The following is a 27,391-nucleotide window of genomic DNA, read 5'->3' on the forward strand; positions in this document are numbered from 1 at the left end:
CTGCTGCATCCTTTGTGGCCGAACATCGCCCAGATTCATTGGGCGCCATTTAAAATAAAAAGAAAGAAAAGTTTTTTGTAAGCCCTTTGTTTATAATTAAAGTCTGGCTTTGCAGTCATGCATTGACATCCAGCACACACTTACAGAGCAAGCATGGAAAATATAAGAAAAGTAAACACGACAAAGGATGACTATCAGGATGGCGATGTCTTGCCAAATCTATATTTTATTCCACGCCCATTATAACCTATGCCAGTTTAGACAAGGATATTCTCCCGATTGAAAAACAAGCTGTAAAAATATGTTTCCAGATTTAATTCCCCCCCCGAAGCTCATCTGTTAAAAAAGGAAAACAACGCAAAAAAAGGTGGCCTTATTGTCACCGCTATTCTTGCTCTTGCTCACTTAGCATTCCTGCATGTGGTGATTTGCCCAGCGATTAATCCAAAAACTGTGGCTAAACTACCCTCTGTGATATCCTCTCCATCCTATGACAAATAGAACACCGGAATCTTAATTAGCAGGGAACGGGCGGCAGTATATTAGAGCAGCGATGGGAAAACAGATGAGGCCATCACACTGCACAGCAGGGAGCCCAGGAGTCTGGTCCCACATTGCTCGGTCCTATCCATAATGCCACTAGTGTGCCACATGCCTCTGCTGTCATCCGCGCAGTGCCACAAGGGCCCCCAGGGGCCAGGAGGGTCTTCCCGATCAAGCACTTGAATCCAGCCTCTTAACGGAGCACTTTGAATCGTTCACTCATTTAGATAAAGCTGTCACCTCTGCATAAACCTTAAACATGTGCTGATAATTAAGTCATGAAACTAGAAATATTTGCATTTTGATAAAACATAGCCTCACAAATGTTCTAAATAGTTTCGGCGTGATACACATGTTTGATTTACTGCTTAAGATAACAATTTTTCGGTTAGGTTAACCACATCTTTAGACTAAATAGATCTGAACTGAATGTAATAAATCATGGAACCATATCTGCATAGCTCTGCCCTGCGTCTCAGCCCTGTGACTGCTCCTTTCTTATTTAAGTTTCTATGTTGGTCATTGAGGTCCCCCTTTTTGAAAAATAGCCATAGTTTGACTATGTCTGTTCAGCTGGCTGCCTTCAATTTTATACCTGCAAAGTTTCAATCTAGGCCCTCCCTGCGTCCTTTAACATTTGGTGGCCGCTCCACCACCCTCTTCCACCCTCCCCCACCTTCTTCTCCCCTTTTCAGGATTACTGGTAGAGACTGCACTCGTGCTGTTATTTTCAACCTTGGTGGACAGGGGCTTTGCTATGTATTCTGGAAATACTTTCAAAAAAAAAGCAAAAGGGACAATTTTCTGCTTGAATATCTCTGTGACTAAATCCATTGATCATCCCCGGGTTTCCTGAGAGAGAGGAGTGAGATGGAGAGGCATGTTTTATTCTCTAATAACTCCTACCTTCACCCTTCCTGCCTCTCTGTTGTTGTGTTGTTGTTGGTCGCACTTCTGCTCTATTCCTTGGAGGGCTGCTGAGATTGAAGTTATTTTATGCTTCGGCTCCCCGGGCCCCAATTTGAAAACTCCGGCGTGTCAGTTTTCACACACTCCTGTCATATGCCAGGGAAACTACGGAGTTCTGCCTTTTGCGTTTTTTTTTTTTTTTCCCGTGAAGGCATCTTGTGGGGCATGTGCAGTTAGTGACAAATAGGTCAAAGAAAGATGACAAGTTTGTGAATTTTTTTAATTCGTAAAACTTTCTCCGATGTGCACCCCGTAAACACAATGTACAATAGAGAACTGCCCCAAGGCGGTGACCTGACAGCACAAAAAAAGCTGTTTTAGTAGGAATAAAATCTGATATTCTAATCCTATTAAAGGAAGAGTATGAGGAGAGGACAAAACAAAAAAAATACAAATATATTTTATAAAAGATGTTGCAGTCTTTTCAGGGCTGTACTGTGTAAAATTGGTCTGCGCTATGAATGATTTTACCTCATCGCACCGGTGGGATGAGAGACAGAGAGCCGCTTTTTAGTGTGTGAGAGAGAAAGAAGTAGATGTGTGTGTGTGTTCATTGTTTTGGTGCAGTGTTGGTTGAATTTGCTCAACCTACTGGTCATGGTGGCGGGTGAATAAAAGTAACGTAACAGAGTGATTTGTGACACAAAACAACACAAATTGAATCTTGAGAAGAGCCAGGTGGTTCTACTCGCTGACTGACCACGGGGCTCCAGCTCCTCGTGTCAGAGCGAGTGTCAGTGTTTACAGTGACGGGCTTTCTGCTGAAACGGCCACAGCTAGCTTCATGATTGATCGCTAACATTTAGTTTGGATTTGATTTACAGACAATAGAGAGATTAAACAATGCTGCAAAGTGCAAAATCGTCCCTCTGTAGGTCTGTATACTGCCTCCGTAACAGTTTACTCATCAGCCTGTTCTCTCCTCTCCCGCTTCTGATGTTTACTTTTCATGATTGTTTTGACTTAATTTTGCTATTCTACTGTATGTAGTAGCCAAACCAATTTCAAAAGTCTCTACTATAGTCAGAGAAACAGGTTTTTGTTCATCTGTTGATGCTAATATAATTGGTTTCTCTTGAGTTAAAAAAATGAACTGGGATTTTTTTAGTGAGCATAAACATGCTTTGGGGCTGAAACGGTTTCATGTGGGTCTATTCTCAACTGTGTGTCTTCAGCACTTCATGTATGTATTTTGTCTTGCCCGTGAGGTCTATCGGTCAAGGTGGTGGAGGATATCTGGGTCACATGTGAGCTCTGTCTAATTTTGGCTCGGGCACCTTTCAGACACCTCTCTTCACCTGCCAGCCTCCTCCATCTCTGGCAGACTCAATAAACCGCAGCTAATTGGAAGGTGATGACAGACAAGCCTGGACCAATTTATTGCAGTTTGAAGACAACCTATCCACTTTCCCCTCTGTGGCCCGGGTGAGAACCACCGTTGGAGCTTTGCTTTCACCTGCCCTTAAACATACATTTGACATCTGATGTCTTCACTGTGTGTCTGAACAAGGAAAAATGAACGAGCTGAATACCTTCCATTCCTACAGAAAACTGTGAGTAGATTAGCCTCGCTGCTAACCTTGCCCACTTTCTGCGGTATCAGAGGTATTTCCAACTGTCTGAGATAACACAATGGGATCAATGGATCAAAATCAAATTCATTTTTTTCATGTTATATGTTTACTCTTGATGAAGAAATAAGGTTTCACAGCTAGGACCCTTAAACTTGCGACCTATACTCAACATGAAATTGTGTAAAACGCATATTAAAATGTTAATAAATCAATATCATATATATTATGTTATAAACTTTATTTTCTTCTGCTTGATTGCTAAAACCCAAGCTATGACACTTGTGATGTACTCTGCCAAGAACATTAAGTATCCGAAAGTGATAAAGCTTCAATTTGCTAGACCATTAGACTAATTACTGCAATAATTAAGTAACTACTTGATTAGAACTAATGGGTACCTAATTATCCAGGAAGAAAGGATCAGGTGGTAATTAATAGAGTCAAGCTGATGTCTTCTGACTTACCAATGCCGATTACCAAACATATGGGACTGACACTGCCGAGGACAAAAATGGAAATTAAAAAAAAAAAGAAAAGGGAAATGCTATTTGTGTGTTTACCAAGCCCCCTGCAGCTAAGGCAAACAGTTTGTTAGTATCACATCACATGAGTGGATTGTTAATGATTGCTAATGTAACAAGAACATCACACATCAATACATTATACAGGATGATTAGCCTGCGACTCTTTCCTCGTTTACCCCTGAGCAGAGGTTGATCTCAGTAGTATTGATGGTGCTGATTACAGAGATAAAGGAAGTATTATTCCATATTTGACTTTTTGATTTTGATGGATGGATGACATTTGCTTGTACAAGACACAAGATTTGATTTTGTGTCTGTGTGTGTGTGTGTGTTGTAGTTTTATGGGACCATACAGTTCAATTACAGCTCAACAAAAATCCGATGTTTCAAATCCGAACTCGGTTTGTATGTTGTGAATGATGCAATCAGTTTTATATTTATATAAATGTTAAAGGAAAATGTGTGTTTTGGTCACTCATCTGTCACTTTGCGGCCTCATTTCAAACCAACAATTGTGTGTGTGTGTGTGTGTGTGTGTATGTCTGTATGTGTGACAAACTGAGACTATGGCAGTTTCTTACTTAAGAAAAAGAATGATTTAAACTTGATTTTAATCCAATATCACGATGAACATCTCACAGACACATAACAGAGGCAAATCAAAAATTTATAGAATAGAACAATTTGCATAGAGTGTATTATCTAAACATATAAGAGGAAAGAAAGGGTGTCGAAAAGGTCATTAAAATTTAAGTATACTGAATGCAGAATATGGACATTCTCTATCAATCCATCAATCTGCTTGTTACTTAATGTATAATTGTTATAAGACGGGCAGCAGTCAAGCCTAGTCTGCATATAATATGCATGACTATGAATGGAAGTAAAAGTGAAAGCTGACACTTTTTGATGTATAGTTCTCTTTTATATTAATGTTTGAATAATATGTGCCTGGAGGGTGGGCCATAAATTAAAATGGAGAATTGAGGTATAAATTTTTATGAGTCGTCTTCATCTATTTCCATTACATATTTAAAAATGAAAAAATCACAGTTATTTGGATTAAACAGACAATCCTACACTGCGTTCTTTTCAAGCAGACAGATTGAAGTTTAAAGGTTAGAGGAATCCGCTTCTTCCCTCTGACAGCCTCAGAGAATGAAAGAACTAAAGAAATTGAAGTGTCCTTCAGATGGATTTATTTTTTTTGTAACTCAGTTTACTTAACCCTTGAGTTTTAGATGAAACATTTTTTGGGGGGGAATACTGTTGTTGATTGACGGAAATAATCACTTCTAATTAATAAGTATTAAAAGGATTTCAGTCAATAAGAAAAATAAAATTTTCTTGTTTTTAAGTTAGGATGTTTGTGTTTTATATCCTGAAAAGGAAACTGAATTTATTTGGCTTTTTACTGCTGATTAGACACAAATAAAAGTTGTTGGAACCTTTTAAATATTAGTTTCTATTTCAAAGTGAAACCATAGTAATTGAAAGATAATCTGAAGAATAATCCATAATCCAACCACTTTTAGACTCCTCTACTTTCTTGTACTGTGTTGTATTAATCATAGTTGTTAATTCACTGTAGCCTTTTCATTAGTGTCTTTTTTGTGCGTGCCGGGTTCTGGTAGAGTAAAGCTCTAGCTAAGCTTGAGGGGCAGTTTGGTGTGTCCCATAACCTATCAAGTGAACCTCCTTTTTTTGAAAATGTCATCAGAGCTGTGGGAATCGCCCAGGGAGTCTGCTATTACAAATAAAAAGGACAGTGAAGGAGAAGTGTGGGGTCTCGCGTTGACGGCTGCTCTGAGGGGCCCCAGTGAGGGTTTTTAACAAGATGAGCTCTGAGGCCACAGTAACTGTACTTAAGCTCTCTCCCTTTGAATTTTCCTGTGAGAAGATGCTTCTTTGTCCCAAGGCAGGATAAAAATAACACACTTTGTGTGTGTCCCTGTCATCTTATGGCATTTGCAAGGCAGAGGCTCATATAACTGGAAACAGTGGTGTCAATTAATCAAGTGTTTATAGGCTGTGCTCTACAAGACATCAGAGTTTACAGCTCTCTGCAGAGATGGCTATTTGTAACATGGGCAGATTTTACAGAAGTCTGCATTCATTACTCCTTCAAGTGCCGGAAAGTTTATTTTTTTATTTACTCACTACACATGCTCAACATCTTGACGGAGAAACAGGGTACATTATCTTTGAGTGTGTGCGATCTTATCGTATCAGGCTACTTGTAATAAAACAACACTTTATAACTCAGTCACTATCCACTCCTCTCCCTGTACTCTGAGTTGATATGCAGTCTAATCATCTGCTAGGAGCTGATGTGATGTAAATGAAAGTAATTAGGGAAATGTCAAACATAATTAATAGAACAGGTTTAAGTTGTGAAAACACTTGTCAGCGGAATGGATGAAGATTTTGCCTCTTGTCTCTGTGACGTTGCTCTGGCCCTTTTTACCGCCGTTCAATTAGGTCATAGATTACTCCGAAGTTACCGCTCCCCTCTCACTTTCCCTTTTACCCTCTATCTCTTGTTCTCACAGCCTTTCCCATTCTGTGCATGGAGACCTTTTTGAGAGAGGAGGGAGAGGGTGGGGGGGGGGGGGGGGGGGGGGCACCATCCTGTGGAAGGAAAATAAATTTGCCTGTCCATCCACCGCCTGGATGAAATTAATTGCAGACTCCTCATGCTGTCTGGGTACAACTGGGGCATTAACATAAGCAATTTGCGTCCAACTTCTTCTGCTGGCTGTTTAATAGAGCATCGGACCTGGCCGATAAGGCTTAAGGTCCCCGATGCATTAGCATTTTCATAACATCAAAATATTATAGCACCATGATTTGCTAAAGCCCATTCATTATTGATAAGAACAAAAGGTTTTATAAATTACAAAAGGGGTGCATGACCTATAATTACGGCAAGCAAATTAGGGTGTGCAGTAAAGTCAGTTACATTTTGAAGGAAAATAATGATGCTGGAGACCTTTCTCCTTCCCTCAGGATTGGAAAAATAATAGATTCCTTCACAGCCTCACATGGGGTTGAGGAGCGTGCTCGCAGGTTCACGAGGGACAATGTTTTCACAAGAAAGAGAGCAAAGTGTCTGCGGCCCTGACACCATCGCTGCATGAATAAAATGGGCCATTAGTCGAGTTAGTTTTAGTTAATGAATGGACTCAACCAGGAGACAACATTCAAAATCATTTTAAACATTTTTATCAAACAGTACTGTGATATTATAAACTAATATGAATAAAGATTTATTTTTCAGTACCTGTTTTGCTCAGGTTATGAGGGATTCAGTGACAAAACTTAAGGGCAGATAAAACTGTGTAACGCTTCAGCTTTTTCTGTCACTAGTTGTAATGTCACTGTTGCCCAGCCCGAAGTTAAATCATAAAGTAATCATTCATCTAATGATAAATCTATACTTGTGAAATTTACTGATATTAAAATAGGTATGCAGCGTGGTACATTTTACAAGTTTTAGTGAGACAAAAATGTTCATCATTATTTTTCATCATTTTACAACTAAGGCATAGATATGGTTATAAGGTGTACTGTAACAGAATGAAAGTTAGGTTGGATGTTTAACTCTATTATTGCTTTTACTATTCTAATGCACTCAAGTTCACTTCATTTGTCTGTCTACTCGCCGTTATATTGAATATTTTCTACTGATAACATGTCAACACTCCTGCACTTTAACTTATGTATCACTGATTGCACAGCTCTGGACTGCTCCCCATGTCAATACTGTTCATTTACAACTCTGTTTTTGCACATTTACATCTATCTCCAGCAAAGTATGTTGTATTAAATCTTTTCTTATTGAAGACTAGTAATGCTAAGTTAAATCCTGGTTGTATATATTTCCATTCTTAGTTTTGATATTTTTTAGTGCGTATTTACTTTGTATTTAATATCATATTGTGTTTAAATTTGCTAACATTGTGTTTTTTGCTAATATTGTGTGTTTGGACAACCTGCTGCTGTAACGCCACAATTTCCCAGTTTGGGATCAATAAAGTCATTCTATTATCATTATTATTATTATTATGGCAGTGCTGGTGCCTTTCATAAGATAACGGTTAACTCATAGTGTCTTAAAATTGGACAGTAGTGATAAAGTATGTACCCCGGCTGAAAGCTGCAGGAAAATAAAAACAGATGTTACGGGTAAAATCCAACAAAGCTTCCAAATGTAGTGCTCCTCCAGTTCACTTGAATGCTAAAAAAACAAAAAAAACATGTTGTCCCACACACTGTGTTCTTTTGATTTCATGAATGAACCTTTAAACAGTTGTGAGGTATTTTATTAAAGCATTTATTACCGCACTGGAAACACTGAATGCTGTGTCACCAAATCTCAATTATGGCGTTCTATTATAACCTCTTTTTTTTTGTGTCATATTTGAAGGTGGAGAGCCACAGATGTCAGTTGAGGCTTCAGGGTAGATGAGATAATTGCACAAGTTCTCCAGAGACACCCGCCGTCATTCTCCACTTGTTTGTTAGTGCGATATGTTTGCCCCAGATGACAGGAACAGCAAATTCACCTAAACCTTTTGTTTAACATCAAAACATGATTCATCTGGCCTATGCTTTTCAGCAAAGCCACTCAGGTTAGTTTAATTATGAGGCATGGCTGAATGGCTTGGTAACTAAACATGTACAACCTGTTATGAATATTTCTGGAGGTTAGTTTGAACTGAACTAGTTGAACAGCTTCCCCTTCAACCCCCGTCTTTGTGCTGAGCTGGACTTAAAAAGTGTTTATACTGTAACTTTAACTCCGTCTTGTCATTCTGAGTAACATGGCAATCAAGCAAATTGTCCAATGTTTTATCTTTTTTTTATTAACATGATTGATTTTCATGAATTAACTTGCGGTATAGCGTTTGTGAACAGATACTCATATCCTCTCTGTAACTCACATTTAATAAGAAAACCAATAAGTTGTTGCACCGTGTAAACAGAGCCATCTGGAAACGCAGCAAAACTTGACTTCATCTCCATTTTTCTTTCATCCCACCATGACTCTCGGGATAGCAGAGAGACAAACAACGAGGGTCTCATACCTGTGAACACACACATTACCTTGCTTAGTTTTAAGGCTGGCAGATTAGCCCAGCTCGTCAGACTCATTAAGTGCTACATAAAGCGTCATAGCTGTTAACAATTGTAATAAAGGATGTTCTTCCTGTTAATAAAGGGTGGTTAAAAAACATCTTGATGTTGTGAGGTGGTACGGTATCTCTTAGAGCAATGTCTACATAAACCTACTGTTGTAGCACTCAAAATTGGTCTTGAGACCACTTTTTGAAGGTCTCGGGCTCTAAACTATTTTTACCCGGCCTTGTCTCGGTATCAGACTGGACGGACTCAGGATTGTAAATCAAGACCAGTCAAAACCACCACTGAAAGACTATAGAAGGAAAACGCCCCTCTCTAAATCAACAGATAACTTCAATTCATTTGTTGTTAGATTTTTTTTCCTCCCGGTTTCAGCCGCGACCTTCCCGAATGTGACTCAAGATGATGATTTTCAGTGATATTCATGGTGGTGGTCTTGTCTCGGTGCCGCCCTGCTTTGGCATTGGTCTTGACTCAGTCTCGATCCCTGCATGTCTTGGTCTTGTCTCGTTCTTGTAGCACTTTGGTCTCGGTTAGTGTGGTCTTGACTACAACATAAACCTTTAAATGTGAACTGTATACAAACATTTTTTTAATAATGAAAAGAAAATGGAAATTTGACTCGCCACTCCTTTTCAATTTATTATCTTATAAGCGGAGGAAATAGATAAGAACTCATTACAACAGTATATAGGTCATTTACCCAACATACTCACACAAAAGTTGTTATAGTGCTGTGTCTGTTAAATAGGCAAGCCCACCAAAAGTCCAGTCTTACACAAGTGCACCAACATCCTCTAACTCTACCATCCCCTATGAACAATATCACTTCCAACATCTAGCTGATAGACGGGCTGTGCATTAATGGAAATTCACTTTTTGTTTCAATACGATGATCCTCGTGAAACTCATCCCAAAATTAAAAATGTATCAAAGTACATCAGGTAAAAAGAACTTAATGTAACAACAAGCAATGTTTGGCTCAGTATGTGTATTTTACCTAGGGATGAAGGCCTGAGTATAATGGCAATGCTTTTACACCATGATGATGCTATTGGATGATACCTTTAGATACGTTGGTGCCTTTTAGTGCTGATAAAAAAAAAGAAGCTTTTTGATGTTTTAAGTTTTAAGTAGGGACATGTTGCAAACACAAGGATTGTGTAACACATGGAGAACAGCAAATGGACAATAGCTAGCCAATAAGTGCTCTTCATTGTCCGTTAAATTAAAAGATATCGACTACATGGACTGAATTAATTCATTGGAAACTCCATCGTTGTTTTGAAAGATGATAGAAATCTCGTTTTTTTCCGTCATTCACCAAAAGCTTTGTGATCATAGCAATAAAAACAAACTCAACTCCATACTGGTCTTGCTGTGTAGATTTGACATCTTCTTTATTCTAAACATATTCAATATCAATTTAGTTGCAACAACAACGGAACGTACATCTGTATTACCAAATTCTGCAGATATCCACTGTAATTTGATAGTGTCGTTATCCAACACATTCATCTAAGGTATGAGTATGCAGTGAGGTGTTTAGCGTGGTCACATTACCAATGGGAATTATTCCCCCTTATCTCACTCATCCCTGCAAAGTGGACTCAGAGTTTGATTGTGTCCTATTGGGCCGGTCTAATCACCGCCACACTGCGTCCCAGAGTGCTCCAGGCTCTTCATCAGTCATTAACCTCTAGCTGTGATGTCACTTCTCTGTCCTCAGTCACTCATACTGCATTTTAAGTCATAGATAGATTTTGCTGCAGAAACAATGAACCATCAGAGAGAATATATTGTAAAACCAAGGCTTTGTTAAAGGTGACTTAGTGTCCACTTTCTTTCTCCTTGTGCCCCTTTCAATTTCTCTCCATCTAATCTCTCTCTGTCTACAACAATAAGAATTAATTATCCTGCTTATTTTTCTGCGGTTGTTGAGAGGCTCCCCATCTGGATATAAGACAGTCCTCTGTGTGCCTGATTAATGGCGTGGAGACACAGTTGCCAGTTCTGAAGCCTTGCTGTCTGGCCCAGGTCAGAACTTCCAGAAGGCGACCTAATGTTAGTCCAAGAGATTAAAAAAGTAAAGCCTCAGAGATAATTGTGCCATTTGATAATGAGAAAGATCTATTCAAGCCATTTTTTTTAGTTTGTGACATTACCATCAAAACAAAGTCATTCACTGATGTTGTGCCATGGAGGGTCGACATAGCTGCATAATAATTCAGGTAACAAAAGATATACACTGACGCCCTGGACATTTATCTCTACTGTTATTATTGTCTTGCTGACAGTTTTTTTTTCACTGCAGAGATTAACTTTAATACATCTTTGCAATACTTTCAACAAAAATACCAATGATACTTTTAAGTCATTCTGCAACCTTATTAAGAATGGACAACTCATTTTCTGAGAGCTAAATGAGAGAATAAGTTGATAGTCAATCAGTCCCTTACTTATATAATTGAAAGTTTGACAGAACCAGTGACTGCAGAACCAGCGTACTGGAAAAATACATGTGCTTAGTATTGAGAAACTGTTGCATTTCTAATGCTTTCACACAGAAGTACCCGGTTAAGATTAAGATATTTTTACTGCATAGCTCAAGTTAAATCCGTAAGTCACATTTGGAATGTATCCAATCTTAAATACACTTAATAACGCCATGTTCACTTTTGGTGTAAATCTATGTTATAGATAAAGATAGAGATACTTGAACTTTATTAACCAAGAAACAGGAATATAAGTATCAAAAATAACAAAAAGTTAAAAAAGATAAACATATGTACATCAATTAAATGAAGGGTATGTAAAAGTATGTTGTATGGAGTTGCATGCTCAGATCACATGTACATAGTTTCCCTTATTGTGAGGATAATCTAAAAACAACATTGAAAAAACACACACACTAATATCTCATTAAAAAGTCCACCCACGCTGTAACAACCAGCCTACAATTCACAACAGAAGTCCAATCAATTTCCCCAGTCTGTTTTGTATGATTAGTTGACTGTTCTCATTACTTTGCCTATGGTATTACCATCAGTATCCTTCAAAAATACTGCTAGTATTCACACCCATCTAGTTGTGTGGACGAGATAAAAGAAGGGCAAGGCGTCTCTGCCGGCCACTGGAGCTTTGACTCGTTTTTCACTAATGTGTCAAAGAGAAGATGACATTTACTGTAAAGCCTGCTAAAGTGCTCCCCTGGAGTAATAAATGTTTTCCTTTAAAAGAGGGGTCTGAATGTTCTTTTCTTAAGACGTGAAGAGGTTCCTTCAAACACTGGGTTCTTATTGGTCCTCTACTTTTACCCAATTTGTCAAACACAATAATTTCCATAGCAGTACTTTCACTTATCTTTGTTTTCAGAATGTACACAGGGAGTACACATATAATGGTTTCCTTAAGTATTATTCAATGGTAATTTACTCTAACTATAATCAATTAAGTTGAACAAAATAAAACCACCAGCTAGCAAAAATACCACTCTGCTACAGTGGGCACTTTTTTCACTTTGAGAAATGTTAAAAAAGAGAAAAACGTTAAGGATCTGGAGTCTGTTGTGATTTTTAAGGTCTTGGAAAGATTGAATCAAAATAAATGACATTAAGTAGGTTGATATATAAATCTGTTGCTAATTCTTTGGGAAAGTAAAACCGGTTTGATACAAGTCGTTTACTGCAATCAATATTCACTTCCATATTATTTGTTCAAAAAGCTGTGTCCAGTAACTTGCTGCGCTGGTGAGATTGACAGATGGTTATGTAACCTGCTACAGTTTTAAATAAATGTTTTACTTTTGTAAAATGTTAACTAACAGTCAACGTAATACTCTAGCAATCAGCCAAAAGCAGGACTGGCAGATCGGATCTTAAAATAATTGGTAATTGTTGTTGACCAAGAACTTGTAATCGGTCCATCTCTAGTTAGAATATATATGTTTCAGTGTTTCAGCAGCTTATCGTGCTTCCTGTGATAATTACTCTTATAAGAGCTCCCAACTGTGTCGACATTGTTCTAGGATCTTAATAGAATCCTGATTAAACGAGTTTGTGAAAAGGATAACAGGCAGACTGTGTCTGCACTGACCTACTCTGATAAAATTCAGACTTATCAGGAATGTTTATATCCCCAACTGTCTCTATACAGACAATAGCACAGCGGCTAATACAACCCTCACTTGAACAGAATTGATCTTGTACTAAATCAATGGAAAGCTGCAAAAATGTGAAAAAGAGATGAAGAGAAAACCAATGTCTAGGCCTTGAGGGCCAAGATGCACAACATCACACCAGACTCTTATCTGTGGACGCGTCTCTCCCCTGAGAGGATTCTACACTCCAGCAAACAGCGGGATTCAAAGGTATATCAGGTGCATGACCTTAGGGTTAGTGAAATCTACAGCCAGGCAGTATAGTATCAGCCAGAAAAAAGTCGGACACAGAAGTAGACATCATTTTGCCAGCATACAATTATACATACACACTGAACTTTAAACTCTCTGTTTGAGTTTCACTCTTACAATAATCAAACATTCATACATAAGCAAACTTTAAACTGTACTTTCTGTGGCAGATGGATGGACAGATAGATTAGACAGGTAGATAGATATGTAGATAGATAATATAATTAGTTTTGTCTGTGCATTATAAAGTTGAAGACTTAAGTTATTAATTCAACTTAATGAATTTGATTTAATACTGATGATCTTTGCATTTTGCAAGATTATAGTGCATATTATGCTGTATCTTTGAAAAGATAGATCCATTATCATTCAATTTTCCCCTCATTAACCTTTGGTTCATTGCTTAATGTGTCAAAGGCCAAAGGCCATTGTAATCTCTCTCAATGGACACACTGTTCTTGATCAATATGCTTCTTGCTCAGCAGCTCACATTGTTTTATTTTCCTGCCTGTGTTCCAGGGGAAGGTGTGAAAGGATCATTCCAAGTCTCAAAGGAGAGGCTTCTTTCAATATCCTCAAAGCAGCGGATCCCACCCACTCAATTGTTCTTTACATAATCATATAAAAAGATTCAGGAAGAGTAGTTTTTTATTGTTGTTGTGTTTTTCCTCTGCTGAACAATGCCCTTCCGCCACAGGGTCCCCTAACAGCCTACCAGTCTGCGCTCAGCGCACCTCCACCCCTCATCCCACCCTTGCTATCTCGTTTTCCTCATCTGGCCCAGGCCCACTTCCACATCTACATCCCATTGTCTGAGTGAAGGCAGCACGCGCAGGGCTGGGGCCAGTCCAAACATACTCATCTCTCTCTGGATCACTGCCAGTATTCTTTGAAAATCATAAACTTAGTTACCTTCCTAATCCTTTTAACAGTTATGTTATAGTAATGGAACATAGATTAGAGACTCTCTGCTGGTAAAAAAGGGTGTATGTATTCACTCACATTCCTTCTTGTAAGTGTGTGTATGTGTCATGATGTATGTTCCGACTCAAGCACACACATGTGTTAGAGAAACCAAATCCCAATCCATCAGGCATTCCCCAAGGTGGGTGAGCCCGTGTGCGTGTGTGTGTGTGTGTGTGTGTGTGTGTGTTTGTCACTGTCCCCTGTCAGGAAAAAGGCTTGGAGCGTGTTGTCCGGACGAACCCCCTTTGGCTGAGGAAGTGCTCCTCTATATTGGCCTCTTTGTGGCTCACTAATCGAGCTTTCCGGTCAGCAGGCTGCACGGTCCCAGTGCAGGGTGCACTACGTGATACAGACCCACTCCGGTGCTCCAAGGGAAGTTCTGGGATCAGCAGATAACAGCACAGCTCCCTCATCTAACACGCAGAATAGTGTTGCTTCTCTCAGCCTCTCTGTCCTTGCATGAATAAGGAAAACACCAATTTTAACCATTTGAAAAATTCCATTATTCAGAGCCTGTGGTTGCCAAACATTTTTCTCTCTGGAAAACCCCACGAATTCCCTCAAACCTTTGAAGCATGTGCATAACAATACTATTTTTCTAAAAATGAACCATAACATATTACTGGACATTGTTAAAATCAAACAACAGCTTTTAAAATACAAGTCATTGAACATGTACATTTCTCTATCTTTAGCATCACACTGTTCTGCGTTGCCAGTTTAGTAATTAAAACAGACTATTATTCCTCCCTCTTGTGTTTTGTACTCCACAGTGGGCCATCATGGAAACTGTAGCCCTCTTTTCAATGTAAGCGGGTTTTAGTGCTATCTCAGATGAGTGGTCACTAAGGACTCATGTTCTGGTATTCAAAACCAATTATGAAATAATAATCTTTACCTGTCACTTCTATTTCAAATGTTCTTGTTATTCAAGCAGTCACTGATATGTCAGGGGGATTTTTCAAGGACGCTGCAGGATGTGACTGTTATCTTGGTGGTACTGAATTTCTGATTCTCACAGGTGTACTCCACAGAAAATCTGTATTTAGTACATAAGGGTTCACATTTAAGTATATCACATATTCTTTAAATAGCTCTTTAGTTGTATGGACAATTTTTTTCATTATCAAATGGTTTCTGTAGCTACCTAACACTAGCTTGTGGTCAACCTCTAATAAAAAAAAAAACAACAACCCACCCCATAATGTCAAACCTAAGACCTACCCCAGGTCACATGATGCATGTCAATCCAGGTTTACACAGTAAAGTAGCAGGGACACACTGATATTGCATCTTCCAGATGTAAAGGCCAATGATAACAATTGTCTTATCTTTACTGCTGGGTAACATAGATCTCGTAAGTGTGAGATGCTCTTTCTAAAAAAAGCTAAAAAAAAACAAAAAACAGGAATATCAGCGTATCTGAAGCCGGTGAATTATTATGACTTTTACTGGTGACATTTCCAGTGGCATATGGCAGCAAGCTCATGGGAGAGCACAGCTTTTTGATGAATACTTTGAATCCAAGCGACCAAAGGACAACGCTGGGCATATGTCGCCTTCTGTCTTTGCCTTGTGAAATGGTAATGTAGCCTCACTTATTCAGGATTCTGAAGCAACTGCGCTTCCTTTTTTTAGCAACAAAAATATCACAAGACAAAAATGGAGGAACTGGCTACATGTGTGTGAATATGAAGATTTATGTTTTTTTTATGTTTGCTGTTTGACTTTGTTTCTTTTCGGTGATTTTTGGACTTTGATAAGTTCTGATCACGGTGAAACCTTGGCACGTTATTACAGTAAGCTGCAGAGAACATGGGAAACAGAAATAGACTCGCATTCACTTGTGCATTTGGGTCTTATGTAATTCTTGAGGTGTTGACAGTAACTTTTAGAATTTTGTCTTCCAATGTCAACATTCACATTACTGTAAGAAGTGTAACGTCATAGTTTATCCGTGACCAGATCATCCCCATGGGTCCAGTAGGTATGTGAACCACAAATTATTTGAGTATTTAACTATGAAAGGGTGAAATACAATTTTACAGCCTCTGATTTTAAGAGTGATGAATCCCAAAGTCTTGATTCAGAGTAGCAGTGAAAAGATAGAGCGGTTGCTGCCACACATAGTAAAGAGGTCAGTTTAAGTTTGAATATCCAACCTAACACAACCCAACACCCAGCATGTGAAAGATTCTATGGTGAGTTGTGTGTTTCCTCACCAAGACGAGCCCTTTAGATCTAAAATTAGTCCGGTGTTCTATTGGTATATAATATTTTTTTACAAGGTGTGTACAGCCTTTTAAAGATAATTTTATTGTAGATATTTGGACAATGAATAAAAAAATATATTTATTTATTTCAAATGTAAATGTTTACTTTTTCACTGATTCAAAAATTGTTTGAATTGTGACTTTAAAACATGGATTTTTGTACTTTGATTGATTTGACAAGACTGACTGTAAAAGAAACAGATAAAGAGAACTGAGGTTGTATAAGCCCTTAGATTGTTATAACTGAGAAAACACAAGACCGGCCTGTCGGCAGCAGCCGTCTCGCCGCTATATTTATATTTTTTCGCCAGTATCAGCTTTCTCCATAGAGCCTGTTAGCATAGCTTCCAAGCAATATGGCGGACGTTAAGTTTCGATTCTGGGAGTGAGTTCCCACCCACTGATCTGTGATTGGTCTGCAGCTTCAGTGGTCGAAAATATGAGGAACTAGCGTTGTAGTTTCACCCCGCTAACCGCAACAGCTTCCAGTGATGCAATATGACGATATTTGCGTCACTTGAAGCTCCTTTTCAGACTCAGAAATACAGAACTTTCCAGTCTCAGGGGGAAATGAGGGCTGGACGCACGACCATTCAAAAATACTACCAGGTTTCTAATGATACAAAGATTAATGCAAATGGGTGAAGTATCCCTTTAAATATTTCACCTGTATATACATCACCTTTTATATTCAACTGTTTGAACTTCTGTATTCTCTTAACTTCTATTTTAACCTAGCATAACAATTACAATCACATTTTAGCATTGATAGTACCGATGCTGAATTCTTCTGTACACACACACACACACACACACACATTAACATACATTAACACGTACACACACACACACACACACACACACATTAACACGTACACACACACACACACACACACACACACACACACACACACTGCAAATTAACACACACGCCCACGAATTTGCATTCTGCTGTTTCCATAAACAAAATCAAATTGAAACGGGTACAGCCAGAAATTAATTATCCATCTAAAGCAAATGTACTGGAAAATATAATTTATGGAACAATTATGAAAATGGTGAGCTTAAGTGAGAACCTCACAATAATTTAATTAATATTTCATTGGATTACTCCTTTAATTCTTCGCTTGGTGAGAGTGATGGAATGTACAACGCTGTTGCGTGGAGTGGTATTTTAGGTTTGAGGCTGAACAAAAAAAAAAAAAAAAAAAAAAAGGCCTTCCCTGCTTTCAATGAGATTGGAGTTCTAAAAGCTCGCTGTTATGATAGTAAATCTGAACCAAAGGGTAAATGTTCTGCAGGTGATTAAAACATTTATACTTTGACTCTTGATGCTGAGATATGTTAGATGATGTATTATTATGAACTGGCATTTTGTAGTAGAATAAACACATCAGGCTTTTGTGTGTACAGAGATGTAATGTCTGTATTGTCGTAGTGTGTTGGTCACTGAGTGCATTTGTATCACCTCAAATGGTTATTTTGCTCAGTGTCTTTTCTCTACACAGTGCCTCTTTATGCCGAGAAGGACTTGTCCTTCTTCCTGACAACGGTCCACTGGGAACACTGCTCTGTGTGCAGTCTCTTTGGCATGCTAAAGAGCCCTGATATTTTTGTCTTACATTTAAAGAGGGAATTACGCTGACCTATTGAAGGGCTTATGTCCAGGGCATTTTAACTTTTTTTTTCATGCTTCTTGGAAGGCGTCCAAGTAGATTGAAAAGATGGGAAGGTTAGAGAATGGATAGAGAGGTTATTGACAGCGCTGAGGTTAGTACTTTGAGGGACAAGCGGAAACAATGTGCTGACTGTTAGCCAAGGACCAGCTTTGCTGTATTGCATGGGGACATGAGTGTCCTGAGTGGGCTTTTTTCAACTGTTTCTTTCCTTCTCCCTTGAAAGCTGTTACAATGAAACCAAGTCTAAAGCAGCAATTTGTAAGTCAAGAGCCTGGCAAAATGGGTAGTGTGGGGGAAAGGGAGTTGAAAGTGTTGGGTGTGTAAAGTGAGAGTCTAGGGTCTGTTTAGGCCAAGTGGAGCTCTGGTCAGCTTTGCATGCCACTTAAGTGGCTTCCTGCAGCTTGCTGTAAAGACGCCACCTACACTGTGTTAAAGCCCTTTTATATCCATAGCTTTATCAGTGTCTGTTATACACTTTTATTACATAGTACAACTTCTTATTGTTAAAATGACAATGGAAAAGTGACTGATGTTTGCACATGAAACCATTTAGAACTGAAGTGAACACAAGAAACAATCAGAATACTTATTGGTAAAATTAGTAAACCATGGAGTTGTCTGCATGTGTTTAGAGAAGAATTTCCATAAATGTGAAGTCAGTGTACATTTTAATAATTCGAAATGGTTTCAAATATGGGCATAACTTTTATATTTAATACAAACAGAAGTCAAATTAATAAATTAGGAAAAAATGTTTTATTACATATAAAATCCAAATTGAGGCGTCTTTTTATTGCGCAGTCTATCTGTGCATATTCACATTACTAAAGGTATAGATCTGTAGTTATGTTTTGTGTATATCATTATTAACCATGGGTCTGTATTCTACCTCTCGGACATAGCTGTACACTGATTAAATTGGGTTTTCTGCAGAAAATGTGGAGCTGCTGGGCTTGTCTAATTGGCAGATGGAGAACGGATCTTGACATTGTCATCCTTGACACCAAAAATTGAAAAGATGGCTCACCAATGGTGCTGCTCTCCTCCAGCGTCGGCACAGGGCGAGGCACAAAATGCTAAACGGGCACAGGTGATAAATAAAATGTCACTTCCCCAGCACAATGCTCCCAAAATAAAACCCTTTGTGAAAATGAGTCCAAGCCTTTAGTTTGACAGTTTTACATTTAACAAACATCTGCCATTTATCATGTTGTTTTTTTTTACTCCTAAAGCATTGTTAATATTCTGTAGAAAGATGGCAGTAAACAGTTTGTGGCTTGCTATACTGAGACAGAAAGACATTGACTTTATTATTAAAACATTTTGTATATGTTATAAGATGCATGCTATCATTTCAATGTTGTTTCTTAATTGATTTACGTGTTGCTTCAAACTGTCAAATTTATGTAATCAATGACATCTCTTAGGCACACTGAGTAAAAAAATCCACAGCTCTCCTAAGCCACCTCTTATATTTACAGAGTGAGATATTAACTGTGGCCTCTCAGGAAAGCGTTCTTGATGGAGTCCCTGAAGTATCAAAACGATTACGGGAGCCATGGGCTGCCACTGGAAACAAACTCACTGACACGCTGACAAAATCCCTGCCCCGTGTTTATATGCCATTTTGCAAAGAAATCAGAAAAGTTAATCATGTATGCAAGCCGGGGTTAAGAAGCAATGTAACAGTCTATTAAGTTTAATATAGATATGTAGGATAAGCATATGCAGGGAGACATTAGCATAAATCTTGGTTACACACCAATGGTGCAGTGCACTCTATTCTCTCCCTGCAGTCGGGTCTAATGACAAACACTGTGAATGAGCCGTGCTGCCTGGCACTGCTCACTTGAGCTCTCAATTAGCCCCAGTACCAGTGAGTCCCCTGACCATTGAGAGCTCTAGTATTATTCAAATTTCCCCAAAAAAAGAAATGTAACAAAAAGGATTCAAGTCAACATTTGTTTGTAAGTAAGCTATAGAAAACACACTATAGTGACCTTAGCCACATAAAGAACAGCAAACATTAAGAGACTTTGTGTCATGCCTGAAGTGGTTTTATGACCGTCAATTTACATTTTAAGCTGTTGGCTGAGGCTGTTTTTCAGAGTGACTAATGATGACTCATCATATACAAGTTCAGCGTCTCGCTCAAGGATACTCAAGAGGCGCACGTGACTCCTCCTTTACTACAAGTCTAAAAAAAACAAATCAGAACTTAAAAATACTTAACACTCAATGTTGTTATTTGCCCCCAAAATAAATCTCCATTAACTGTCTTTTGTTTACTGGTTTCTGATACATTGATAGGATTATATTGATCAAAGTATGCAACATTTTTTTTTGCTACAGATTAAATCAGGTTTGTTCGATCTTATAGCCGTTGTGAGCTGTGATGGTGGCTTGTTCTTCGGCTCAACAAACGCCATCAGCTCACTGAAGCCTTTTCCTTTCACAAAACTGAATAGAAGCTTATCTCCAGTCACTGTTTTTTTTATTTTTTTTATTAGCTTGTCTGGACACAAGGCGAATCTTCGCTCTGGTATGATCACAGTGACATGTGCTAACAGGGCTAGCCTATGATGTGATGTGACACTGTGTGTTGTCTGTCTCCAATGGTTTGTCCGTGTGCTTTAAGGTCATGTAGTTCGAATTGGTTTTTCTAGTATATGCTAGATTAATGCCACATTCCTTACACTGCAAGCTATAGAAGTATTTTGTCTCATTTTTTTATTTTTATTTACCTGAAACAATTGTCGTTCCAATAATCTGGCTCGCTGGGCCCGCTGTGTCTATGTTGAATAAGGCGGAAGGCGTAGCTTGAGAAGTTACACATCCTATCAGTTGATATCGATAATTATCACAATAATTGTCAATCATTATTTCTTTCAAATTTAAAAGCTGATTTTCGCTCCTGAGTGAATGTCGAAGAAACCAGATGATTAATTATGATTTAATTATACGTTATTGTCAGATCCTGACGAATTATAATTAAACAGAGACATTTCACCGTCATAAGCTCCGTGCAGCACAGTTAACGGAGCACTTTCCACTGTTTTTGAGCGGACTTCAAAGAGTCAAAATGTCTCTAAACTCCGGGAGTTGAGCGGCCTTTCTAGTCGTCTTTTCAACGATGTTTTCTCACGGCTGTGTTTCCATTCTGCTCCTGATGTCTGTAAGCCCACCTACCGCTATCCCTGCGACATGATTGGCTGTTCGTCGTCATTGTCTTTTTCTTCTTCTTTTTAATATCGGGTGGCAACTAGCGTTCAAGGCACATTAGCACCCCCCCCCCCCCCCCCCCGTTTCCCAGTGGCCGAATGGTGTAATTACAGGTTTAAATCTATCAAACTTTTATTGAACATTTTTAATATTTCTATTGACAAAAAATATATTGCAATAATTATCTTTATCGTTATATACCTAGTTTACCTGTGTACCGTTTATTATTTTTTTCTCTCTAAGTACCCAAACAGGTCAGTTACACATGCAACGCTAACTTATAACAATGGGTGTGCGGGTGTGCGAGTAATGAAACATGACTGGGGTAATAACGACAAGAACGACTACCCACTCTTACCCAAGAACTACTTGTTGTTTAGAAAAAGATTGGTCTGTATACAGATTTGCTGGCTAAAGATGCTGTGCAGTGCCAATGCAGTTGCAGTTTTTGGAGTGTTGTGTCTTGGTAAGAGTATGAGTAAGAAATGCTTTATGTTCTATGTGCTGTGTATAAATGTTGGAGAAGGGGGAAAAAAAATGAATTTCAGTTGGATGGAAGAAATGTAGGTTTTGAAATATTTAATTCTCTGGCCTTGAGAATCTTTGGAAAGGAAACGTATTCAACATGTTTTGTTTGTCGTCAAGGATACATGTAATGCTTTTTGTTAGGGGGAGTATTCACTTAAGTGTTTGCGCATTGCACTCGCACAGGCTACCTATGGTAATCACCTCAAGCTCCTTTGCCTGATAACAAGGTGATGTCCTTGTAGGAGAGTTAGAAACTCTGTTTAGTTGAATCAGTCTTCATCTTTTTTGAATGTCAACACTGACAGTAAACAGCAGAGTGCAGTAAACATTATTAGAAAAGTGATATATCACATGATAGAGAACCCATAGTCAATTGAGACGCTGCTCAGTGTAGTGCCTTCGGGGGGTAATTGGATTGGTGTTTAGCAAGACCTGCAGATGAGGCAAAGATTACCCTCATGCATAAAATTGTGTTTGTTTTTCTCTATTGTCTTGTCCCTCCCTTCTCCTCCTTGGTTGCTTTTTACTTCTTCCTCCCCCGTCTGCACAGGCCGTGGAAGGAGTCATGTAAGCATACCTTTGTCCCTGCATGGGAGGAAGAAGAAATGATCTGGTATTAAATTTCAATAACACGTTTTCCCAGGTCCTCGAGAGTACAAGCAATCAAGGGTTAAATTGGATCTGTAACGTATGCTCGGTGACCCACAAATCGCTTACCCATCAAACAGACTCATTACGAGCCAGCAAGCAGATGAGTGTTTGTGAGCCTTGCCTCTGAGCGGTGGGGATTGTGTGTATTACCGCTAACACGGCTGAGGTATTTAAATTTTGATTTTTTCGTAATGGGTTTTGACATGTTTCATTTCCTCTGGGGGAAGCGCCCGAGACCTCCGAAAGTAAATGTTGCTAAAAAGTCATCAAGGCAGAATATTAAAATGCCATCAAATAAGAATTTCACTAATGCGATGGGGCTTGGGCTTCAGGTACGCAGGGCCGGGGTCAGAAGGGCTTGGTTCTGGGAGAAACACTATTTGTTCCCCTTGGCTGCTTTCTTTCCCTCTTAAATAAATTATTAAACTACTTCAGCCCCCCTCCCTCTCCTCCTCCTTCTCCTCCTCCTGCTTCTCTGCCCGTCCACCTCTTGTGCCTCTAACAGCTTAGCCCCTGCTTTTGAAATGAAAGGCCAGCAATAGGGGTAGAGCACTAAAATAGCACACCTTTGGCTGAAATGAGATTACCTGAATAGATCTACATTTCCCCTGGGCACAGGGTTCAGAGCGGTTATCCTTTTATGCATTTCTTTCTAGTCAAAATACCCTGCATTTAAAAAAAACCAACAAAATAAAGGATAGTATTCACTGCTTTACAAATCACATTGCACATTATTTAGATGCTGAAATGGAGATCCAACAACATGAGTTTCCTGAGTACAAGCTTTCTGTTTTGAGTTTTATGGCCAAGGTGTGAACCGTTGCATCGCTGCTAGTTTTTGTATTCCATGGATACTCCTTTTGAGGCCATTACCAAGCTGACAACCCACCAGCTGTCACTAATTGCCCACTAATGGGGTTTGGTGGTCTGATGGTTTGTCTGTGAGGGGCGTTCCAATTCTACACCGGAGGTCCTTCTGGCTCGCCAAATCAAAGGGGACACATTTAAAAAAGCATGTCATGTTATTCTGTTATATTACCTCTAACTGCACCTCTACAATAACTAATTTACAGGGCCAATATATGTGGAGACAGAGATTTCCTGCACATGTAATTAATCACAGATTATTTAATATTCACCCGACATTCCCTTGTATTGTTTGAAAAAAAAAAAAAAAAAAAAACGGCAAAGATTGCAGTGTTGGTGGCAACAGCCATTATCATGCATGATATTTTCTTTTCCTTGTCATTGAAATCTTTGCAGGAGACAAGAGGGGCTCGTGTCTGCCCTCTGCGTCAGCCAGCCCGCTAATAGATGTGAGAAGGTCATCTGGCATTAGCGGCAGAAGTACGTTAGCATTTGTGCAGAGCGTCTCATGCCAGACTGTGTGCATGTTTGAAGGCGTTTGGACAAGCAGGCCCTTTCATGGTGATGAATGGCTTTTTTCAAGCGTTCTGCTCCCTAGTTATGAGAAGGGTGACCTGGTCATTGGACGACTTTATGAAGCTATAAAAAATGTATGTCAGTCTGCAGTCTCTAATGCCATCCCTAAACGGGGGAAGGGGGGCAGGGGTAGCTGGAATGGTAAAAAGGCCATTTACCGTCACTCTAAATAGCTCTCTGACTGCCCTTCTCCACTTATCTGACAATGTCCTTGTCGTCAAGGCAATTTTTTATTCTCTTTTTTAGTTTTCCCCTTTGAATCAAGGGTAGACAAGCCAGTTTTTCCCACCTAGTATTTTACAGTTCAATACAGTCTACTGACTTGTTATTAGTCTGCGACAGTATTGTGTTGCTTTTATTACAACAAATGTGCCTGCTCCATTAAACTGAGCTGTGTATATCCTAGAAACAATGTGGCCAAACAGTATGTGTAAAACTGCAATATTGGTCAAGTTGTCTGTATACTGCTACACTTGATCAGTGATCAGGGTTCTACAAGATCCTCCACATGTGACACCGGGTGGATCCCATTAATCACAAATGTCTCCTTTTTAATAAATATGCAAATTTATATAAGCCAAATGCTGTTACAGCTTCTGTGTCATTAATAAATAATGAGCTTCTTTGTTGGATATTGGAGGTATTTAGACACAAACTCATCTTAATAGCGAACCATAATGCACAAACCAAAATGTGTATGACTCAGAGTGAGAGACTTTTTACTTTTTGTTAAAAGGGAACACATTACTAAGGCATCCGAAAGTCATGGACACATTTTAAACTATCACAATTCTATTTAATACAATGCAGTTTTGCATTAAGTCCAAATAGTTAAATAACCATGTAAGAGGAAAGATTTCATAGAAAGCTATGAATGGAAATTATAATATGCAATGTTCAATGTCTGGAAGTTTTAGTGATTCATAATATAATAATTCCCTCTAGGAGTTTTATATTTTCTATAGTACATCCCATATCTAAATACAAAAATGAACATATGAATACAAACACGTTTAATCTTTTTTCTCCTTGTTGACTCATCAGGTGTTTTTTTTTCCCATCAGGCTATAGATGTTTTTTGACTTTCCAAAAACATGAAATAAATGTAAGCAAATGAAAATATGCTTACATGTATTTCCTGTTTATGTAAGAGCATTGTTAACTCTAAAGTCTGATGTAGAAGGCTTTTCTTCATTACAGACTTGTTTGCCTCCTCCCAGAGAATGTTTCAGGCATGTTTATTATCAGCCTCAAACACTGCCTCAGTCTCATGTAGCTTAATCTTGAATTTGTCCCAAAATCACAGTCAGCCTTGGTAAAATCTTCAGAGGTAAGTTTAAATGTCTATTGAAGGCAGTTGTGTCAGAAAATGTACATTTTATTTTGAGGCATTAGCTGTAAAGTGAACATATGTGATGAGAGTAGTTTACACTGTGTATTTGTAAACTTATATGACTTTCACATTTTTTTTAAAACTGACTCACAAAAAAGTGTTTTAAAGGATATCACCTGTTGAAGTTGTAAGATTTGTACGCGCTTAAATCGCCCCTCTGCTATCATTAATAAATCAGAGTTACCTGATAAAAAGGAATTTTTCCATTATCAGAGCAGAGAAGCAAAAGTGAGATGTGGGGGGCTGAACCGGCTGACTCTGTCTCATGGTGAGCAATCAATCATGGGCCTCTCTGCAGTCTCTTTGATCTGAAAACAGCTGTAATCTGTGGTCATTGCTGCTCAAGTAGATTGTTTGCCAAACTATTACCATAACTGTCAGCCCAAATCAGAGAAATAATCTCATGGCCTCGGACAGATGCGGTTCCTCTGCATTATTGATATGGTCATCTGAGAGCGAGGGGGAATTATAAAACATAGTTCTATTTACAAAGGGAGATTGGCTTGGTCCTTGAGAGTGAGTGAGAGGGACAGGCACCTCTAGAAAGTGAGATATAGCCAAGTTCAGGTAGGAAAAAAAAAACAAATTTCCTGCCTGTTTAGGGTCAACTCACCCCATGGGTTTACTTCCTCTGTGAAAATGAGTCACCAGAATACACAATGGACTGAATCCTGAGAAGTGCCTCCACATGCACCTGTATAAGGACATTATAATATGTATACATTTTTTAAACCTTTTTTTATGGGGTTGCATGACCCTTGTTTCAAGGCAAGGCATGTATTTACTCAAGTATTCATGGTTTACCATAAATGTTTACCTGCATTTGTTTTCTGTATGCAGCCCCCCTTTTTGTCTTTCTAAATGAAATTCAGGAGTCTGGCAAAGGGGAAGGAAAAAAAAAACAGCCTTTAAAGCAACATTTAATGTTTCTATTAGAGCACCTGGTTGTGCCTTGTGAAAAGGTTGTGAACCTGGACAACCAATGCATGTTTATTTAGCAGCCCTGCCAACTCTGCGAGACTGGATAAGTTTCAGTCTTTTAGTTTGGCCAATGGGAAAAAAATCCACATCTCCAATACAATGCCCTCACAGTTGAAGGAGGTGAGGTTGTTGGTATGGGGATGTTGGGCAGAAAGAAACAAAGGAATTATTTTGCTTTGTATCTTAACACCTTTTAAATAAAAATGTTTACAGGCATTTGGCCATATTGTCATCTTTTAGATGACTTCCCCAAAGAGCTGCTCATCGTCAGAAACGTTGATAGAACAGATAATGCAAATAAATAAAATGTTATTTTTTACAATCATTAAGCACTATTGTGATTTAAAAAAAATGATCTAACCTCTCCAATCCGCAAACCATAAGAACACTTTAAAGGAAAAATATGAAGCAAACTACAATCTGCTTGTTCTGACTCACATGGCATCAGGATTTTGCTTACTGAAGCCCAAATTACAAAATCATCAGCGCCCTGTTTGCCAGACTTTCCTTTGTGGAAACATGTGGCCCTTGTTGGCAAAGGGCAAAATTTGGCAGGATCCTGAGAAAGCGATTACAAGTACTGGCATATGGAAGAACAAATAGTTCCTCATTCAGTGCATCAGGTCTGTGCCATCTTCATGGGCTAAAAAACAGACATGATGGATGTCCAGAAGTGTGCACTGGGCTCAGGCCAGCTACCGCGCTTGTCCTGCAAAAAGTTCAACGTGACCCTTCTGCATGCAGTGAAAATGTTTACGTTCATGTCCTGCAGACTGAAGTCGGTTTTGAAAAAGCAGCTGCGTTTGCATCTCAGTGTTTTGTTGTTGTTTTTTTAACGTATTACACCTGTGCATCTTTACAACCCAATACAGCAAAGATGTTGCCTTTGGTTTTTCCCGTCATTGCAACCCTCTTAACTCATTGATACATTTCACTGGACGAAGGGAACATTTAATCTTAGAGAAGAAAGAAACTGAAATGATAACATTTCGCTTTATAATCGCCCTCTGTCATTGTCTACTTCAACACTTATTGATGGCCACAGCAACAAAAAGACAGGATTGTGTATTCTAGACGTATATTATTGGA

This window comes from Labrus mixtus, chromosome 4, assembly GCF_963584025.1.
Source record: "Labrus mixtus chromosome 4, fLabMix1.1, whole genome shotgun sequence".
Classification (NCBI taxonomy): Eukaryota; Metazoa; Chordata; class Actinopteri; order Labriformes; family Labridae; genus Labrus; species Labrus mixtus.